This window comes from Macrobrachium rosenbergii, chromosome 23, assembly GCF_040412425.1.
Source record: "Macrobrachium rosenbergii isolate ZJJX-2024 chromosome 23, ASM4041242v1, whole genome shotgun sequence".
NCBI lineage: Eukaryota > Metazoa > Arthropoda > Malacostraca > Decapoda > Palaemonidae > Macrobrachium > Macrobrachium rosenbergii.
In genome coordinates, this window is record NC_089763.1 from 26,783,495 (window position 1) to 26,790,994 (window position 7,500).

The following is a 7,500-nucleotide window of genomic DNA, read 5'->3' on the forward strand; positions in this document are numbered from 1 at the left end:
TACAATCGTAGTTGAAATAGATATGAATCACTGACCGGGGAAAAAACAATTATTGCTAAACAATTATTACTCGACGAACTGATTAACAAAAAGACAAAAAGAAAATGCTGAACAATTATTGCTCGTTGAAAATGATTAACAAAAAAAATGATAAACAATTATTGCTCGACGAAACTGATTAAGGAAAAAACAATGCTAAAAAAATTATTGCTCGACGAAACTGATTAACAAAAAAAATGCTAAACAATTATCGCTCGACGAAACTGATTAACGAAAAAATGCTGAACAATTGCTGCTCAATGAAACTGATTAACGAAAAAAAAGGCTAAACAATTATTGCTAGACGAAACTGATTAACGAAAAAAATGCCAAACAATTACTGCTCAACGAAACTGATTAACGGAAAAAATGCTGAACAATTATTGCTTGACGAAACTGATTAACGAAAAAACAACGCTAAAAATTTATTACTTGAAGAAACTGATTAACGAAAAAAATGCTAAACAATTATTGCTCGACGAAACTGATTAACGAAAAAAAAGCTAAACAATTATTGCTCGACCAAACTGATTAACGAAAAAAAGCTAAACAATTATTGCTCGAAGAAGCTGATTAACGAAAAGAAATGCTAAAAAATTACTGCTCAACAAAAAAAAAAAAATGCTAAACAATTATTGCTCGACGAAACTGATTAACGTAAAAATAAAAATACGCCAATTACTCACCGCCACTAATCGTTTCCGTGTCGGAGAACGCGAACCATTGCTCATCAGAACGACCTTACCTGGAAAGGAGAAGAATACATAATTAAATTTGATGGCGAAGGGCGGAGGTGGACATGGAAACATGGAAACAGAAAGACGTGGATGACTGAAGTACGCATGAGAACATTATGAACACATAATCGTGCATGCATGTATGTATATATGTATGTATGTGTGTATATGTATATACATATATATATATATATATATATATATATATATATATATATATATATTTATATATTATATATATTATATATATTATATATATTATATATGTTTTATATATATAATATTTATATATATATATTCATATTTATACATATATATACATATATATATACTCCGTCAATACTAATGTGCATATGGCATTAACACTTGAAGACAGCATTTGTCCAATGCCCAATACTTGTGTGTGTGTGCAAAAGAGAGAGAGAGAGAGAGAGAGAGAGAGAGAGAGAGAGAGAGAGAGAGAGAGAGAGAGAGAGAGAGAGAGAGCAAACCAACATCCAACATCCAGGGACAAAACAGCGAAAAAGAAATAGAAAAGGAAGAATTAAAAGGTAATTAACTGCGAAGAAGTTGCAAAACTATCAACCCTTTTCTCTCCGTTTTCTGAAACGCTAAAAAGAATAAGTAATTGGAATTAAATAAGGGGTGAAACGGCATAACAGCATGTAGAGAATTGCCAAGTTTTATCGGGACGTTACTTGAGAGAGAGAGAGAGAGAGAGAGAGAGAGAGAGAGAGAGAGAGAGACAGAAGGGTTAGCATCTTTTATGAAGTTTAATAAAGATATTAACCAATATTTTATCTGTATTCAGAAATCGGAATCTTTAAATTTACATACTGCGTTGGAATTGGAATGTAAAATTCACGGCAAAGGAGAAGCACTGGGTACTATACATAATTGTACATACATATATACATACACATGCATATGTATATATATATATATATATATATATATATATATATATATATATATATATATATATATATATATATATATGTATGTATATATGTATGTATGTATATGTACATATATATAGCCTACATATGTATATATATACACACACACACACACACACACACACACACATATATATATATATATATATATATATATATATATATATATATATATATATATATATCTGTGCGTGTCTGCTGAAATATATGTCAATGATACAAATAAATTTATCACTTAAGGAAGAAATGAGATCTAGCAACTCTATTCTTTTGCAACATGAACATTTAAAGAAGACACACATCTTCACCCACTTCATGCCTGAGGCAAGCACAGAAAGAAGCAACTGAATTTTTTTTTTTTTTTCAGAATCTCCGACGTTTCTCCAACGCAGTTGTCTTTAGGTTTAAATATTATATTCTACTTTAAAGTATGAAATGTGAATTTACTTTAAAAAAAGAAAACACTCGAATGTTTCTTCTATCCTGTTTAGATATTTTATCCGACTATGCTGATAAAAAATATAAACTAAGCCTGGTACTGAAAAAAATTATTTTTAAAACCTTTGTGTTTCATTATATACGTTAGCTTCTTTATAAAAAACACCAACGATTTTATTCTAACTGAATGCCCTTGGACGCGGTAAAAAAAAAAAAAACAGTTTTATTCTAAGTAAATGCCCTTGGACCCGGTAAAAAAAAAAAGTTTTATTCTAACTGAATGCCCTTGGGCCAGGTAAAAAAAACAGTTTTATTCTTACTGAATGCCCTTGGACCAGGTAAAAAAAAACACAGTTTTATTCTAACTGAATACCCTTCGGCGCAATCGAGGGTTTCTGTACAGCGTATAATCAAGGCCACCGGAAATAGATCTATCTTCCGGTGATCTCGGTATAATGCTGTATGAGCCGCGGTCCATGAAACTTTTACTACGGCCCGGTGGTGGCCTAGCCTATATTGTTGCCAGACGCACGATTATGGCTAATCTTAACCTTAAACGAAATAAAAACTGCTGAGGCTAGAGGACTGCAATTTAGTATGTCTGATGATTGTAGGGTGGATGATCAACATACCAATTTGCAGTCCTTTAGCCTCAGTAATATTTAAAGATCTGCGGCCGGACTGAAAAAGTGCGGACAGAAAAAAATGCGGACAGAAAAAAAGTGCGGACAGAAAAAGTGCGGACAGAAAAAGTGCGGACAGAAAAAGGGCGGACAGACAGACAAAGCCGGCACAATAGTTATCTTTTACAGAAAACTAAAAATGAACCAAACACATAATGATTGGACTTTGCCTTAATTCTTCAACCCTATGAATTTTCTTTCGCAAGTAGAATAAATACATCACACATATATATAAAGGAAATATAAATGAAGAGGAAAAATAAATGAGTGAATGGAATATAAAATTTAGGCCAAAGGCCAAGCGCTGGGACCTACGAGGTCATTCAGGGCTGAAAGGGAAATTGAGAGTGAAAACGGTTCAAAAGCTGTAACAGGAGGAAAACCTCGCAGTTGCACCTTGAACATGACTGACAGGTATCTGTAAACTGACGACGGAACATGTGACCAAATTATTGCAGGTGTAAATATTACAGGTGTAATCTTTCATAGCAAAGTGATGCAAGGTCGTACCTGTATTTACGATTTCCGAAGAGCAAAACATGTAGAATATGGCTGCCTCTCTCTCTCTCTCTCTCTCTCTCTCTCTCTCTCTCTCTCTCTCTCTCTCAAATAATTCTTTTTAGAAATTCATGCCACTTTACATATCGCTACTATTCTATTTTACGTCCGACATCCATCTCTCTCTCTCTCTATATATCTATCTCTCTCTCTCTCTCTCTCTCTCTCTCTCTCTCTCTCTCTCTCTCGGAAAATGTGCCTCTCCTGTTCGACAGATTTATTTGATATTCCTTTTATCTCTATCTCTTTGATCACGAACCAGTCGCATTACGAAGTCATCTTCTCCTAAAAGACATTTCCGTTCCATTTTCGAATTTCGAATCAAAAAGTAAAAAGGTAATTTTGTTGTAATGAACCCCACCCCTCAAAAAAAGGAAGACATGCGCAGAAGTTTCTTCGGCGCAATCGCGTTTTCTGTACAGCCGCTACAGCGTACTCAAGGCCACCGAAAATAGATCTATCTTGCGGTGGTCTCGGAATAATGATGTAAGAGCCGCGCCCTATGAAACTTTAACCACAGCCCGGTGGTGGCATATCTTATATCGTTGACAAAAGGTCTATTATGGATAACTTTAACCTCAAATAAAAATAAAAACAACTGAGGCTAGAGGGTTGCGATTTGGTATGTTTGATGATTGGAGGGTGGATGACCAACATGCCAATTTCCAGCCCTCTAGACTCAGTAGTTTTTAGGTTCTGAGGGCGGACAGAATAGTGCAGACAGAAAAAAGTGCGGACAGAATAAAGTGCAGACAGAAAAAAGTGTGGACAGAATAAAGTGGAGACGGACAGACAAAGCCGGCACAATATTTTTCTTTTACAGAAAACTAAAAAAATTGGGGAAAAATATATCAAATTGCCATTAAAGACTCATTAAAACCACGTATTAAAATGCATTCTATTCGGCTTCAAAGAGGGAGAAGCATCCTTTATGACTAAGTAAATTGTATGGAGGGAAGAAAATATGGTTGAGGCCACTTTTGGTTCAGTAGACGATTGCTGAATATTCGTTTTGAAGGTACGTTAGGCACGCCGTAATAATAATCAATAAGAGAAAATTAAATTCTGATTACAAGAATAACAACTGTCAAAATCTGGCAGAATTCATCGAAAAATCACTATCCTTTACAAAGGTATACGAACTGAATTGAACCGAGTATAGAATTTAAGCCAAAAGCACTGGGACCTATGAGGTCATTCAGCGCTGAAACGGAAATTGACGGTAAATGGTTCGAAAGGTGTAACAGGGGGAAAACCTCGCAGTTGCACTATGAATCAATTGCCAGGAGAGGGTGGAAAGTAAGATGGAAGAAAGAGAACATGAAAGGAGATACAGTAAAATCTACGAAGGTATATAATCATTTATCGGACAATCTTCCACTGAGCACTGAAATCCTTCTGGAAAGTCTCTTAATATTCCTGTAAACGGTAAACAAAATTGTCCGTTTCATTTCCATAAACATATTAAGGCATTTTCCATCAACGCTTCAACAGAACGAAAGATTCCGGTGATTGTTTCGTGGAAATCTTATTAAACACAAAAGAGCAATTTTCCTCCGGAGTCAAACGAAAACGCTTTACTCTGAAGCTTTCGAATGAATATATGTTTACGTCTATTTTTGGATGCACGCTTCGTAAAACAACAATGGAATCACAGACTCTCGATTCTTTTTCACTGAAACGCTGTTGTGACAGTAAAGTGAATTTCTGTGTTCGTTTATTAATGTTTTTGCTGAATGAATACAGCGCCAATATTTTTCACGAACATAAAGAATATGAATATATATATATATATATATATATATATATATATATATATATATATATATATATATATATATATATATTTATGTATATATATAAATAATTATATATATATGCATATAATTATATATATGTATATAATATATTTATATATATATATATATATATATATATATATATATATATATATATATATATATATATATATATATTTATTTATTTATTTATTTATTTATTTATTTATTACTATTTCCAAGCATACCATGTTACTATTTGGAAGTCAGAAATTTGTATCAATTACTGAACGAAGAATATATTTTTACTATAATTTCCAGCACATCATTTTACCATAGTACCATATATTCATACTTCTAAATAAAAAAAAAAGTCAGAAAGTTACACGAAGTAAAAAAAAAAAATGCAGCGAACTCAACACACATCATTTTACAATTTTTATATTTCTCCATAAAAATAAATCAGAAAATGATACGAAGTGAGAAAAATACAGCGAGCTTTAGACATTTCATTTTACTCTCTATGTATATAATAAAAAAAGAAAAAGAATTATACGAGGTCACGAAAATACAGGGAACCCAACACATATCATTTTACTATTTTCTTATTTCATAATCAAAAAGACTCCAGAAATTATATGAAGAAAAACCAATATTTTTCATGAACGTAAAGTGCATATTTATTAAATACAATTTCTCAATCAAAAACAAGTCAGAAAATGACACGAAGTAAGAAGAATGCAGCGAACTCAATATTACTCGCAATGGCATACCACCGGATAACAACTTTCAGACGAAAACAATGATTTTTTCCCTTTACACGAGATGCTGAGACGTGTATGAAACATCTCGGACCTTTGTGTGTGAGGAAAAGAGAGAGAGAGAGAGAGAGAGAGAGAGAGAGAGAGAGAGAGAGAGAGAGAATCTCTCTCTCCAGTTCTTCTTCTTCTCTGCTTTTATGAGCAGCGAAAGAACTCACAAAGGATTCCGGATATTTACTCTGAACGCCATCAAGCCCAGCGTGGGCGGATCGTGTAAACAATTCCCGTAGCATGAAAGGAGAGCCGCGATGGTTTGAAAAGTTTACCAAACTGCACCTTAAAAGCCTCGAGATAATCTGGAACAAGTACAAAATGCGCCGAAGTTTCTTCGGCGCAATCGAGTTTTCTGTACAGCTTATAATCAAGGCCACTGAAAACAGATCTATCGTTCGGTGGTCTCGGTATAATGCTGTACGAGCCGCTGCCAATAAAACTTTAACCTGGGCCCGGTGGTGGCCTATCCTATATCGCTGCCAGAAGCACGATTATGGCTAACTTTAACCTTAAATAAAATCAAAACTACTGAGGCTAGAGGGCTGCAATTTGGTATGTTTAATGATTGGAGGGTGGATGATCAACATACCAATTTGCAGCCCTCTAGCCTCAGTAGTTTTTAAGATCTGAGGGCGGACAGAAAAAAGTACGAACAGAATAAAGTGCGGACGGACAGACAAAGCCGGCACAATAGTTTTTTCTACAGAAAACTAAAAAGAGAATTGGAAATGGAATGTAAGATTTAGGCCAAAGGCAAAGCGCTGGGACCTGCGAGGTCATTCAGCGCTGAAAAGGAGACTGAGAGCAAAAAGGTTTGACAGGTGTAACAGGAGGAAAACCTCGCAGTTGCACTATGCAACAATCGTTAGGAGAGGACTGAGGAAAGTAAGATGGAAGAAAGAGAATATGAACGGAGGTACAGTAAAAGGAATCAAAGGGGTTGCAGCTAAGAGCCGAAGGGACGCTGCCACGAACTCAACAGTGCACCGCGGGAGGTACACTGACGGCAAAGCTTCCCCTACGGGGACCTGAAAAAAAAGGGAAGTGGCGGTAAATACTGAATAAAAAGAAAGTGGTCAGTTGCAAGACGAACCGATTCTATTCCAATATAAAAAAAAATAATAAATATATATATATATATATATATATATATATATATATATATATATATATATTCAATTCACTCATTTATTTTTTGCTTTTGTTAGTGAGTTTACATTTCATTTTTTTTCACAATCATCATTCTTTTATTTTTTTTTTTTTTACTTCATTGATAAGACGAGGTACGAATGGACATATCACCTCCCTTATGTTATTTTAGACTTTTTATTTATCCATTTATTTTTGCTTTTGTTACGTGGGCGCACATTTCAATTGTTTTAATTATTACCATAATTCCTAAGTCAGAACAGGACTCAGTTTTTCTGTATTATTCTTTTATTTCGTATTGTTTTCATTTATTCATTTATTTTGGCTTTCGTTTCTTTATTATT

The 7,500-nt window shown here is 34.1% G+C and overlaps 1 protein-coding gene across 1 annotated transcript in view; it reads right to left on the reverse strand.

Annotated features, from left to right (window-relative positions):
- The window catches only part of LOC136851403 (uncharacterized), a 149,337-nt gene that overhangs the window by 122,169 nt on the left and 19,668 nt on the right, over positions 1–7,500 (reverse strand). Inside the window, exon 2 of the mRNA XM_067125481.1 lies at positions 726–784. The gene's annotated coding sequence lies outside the window, so the exon portion shown is untranslated. The remainder of the gene's footprint in view (positions 1–725; positions 785–7,500) is intronic.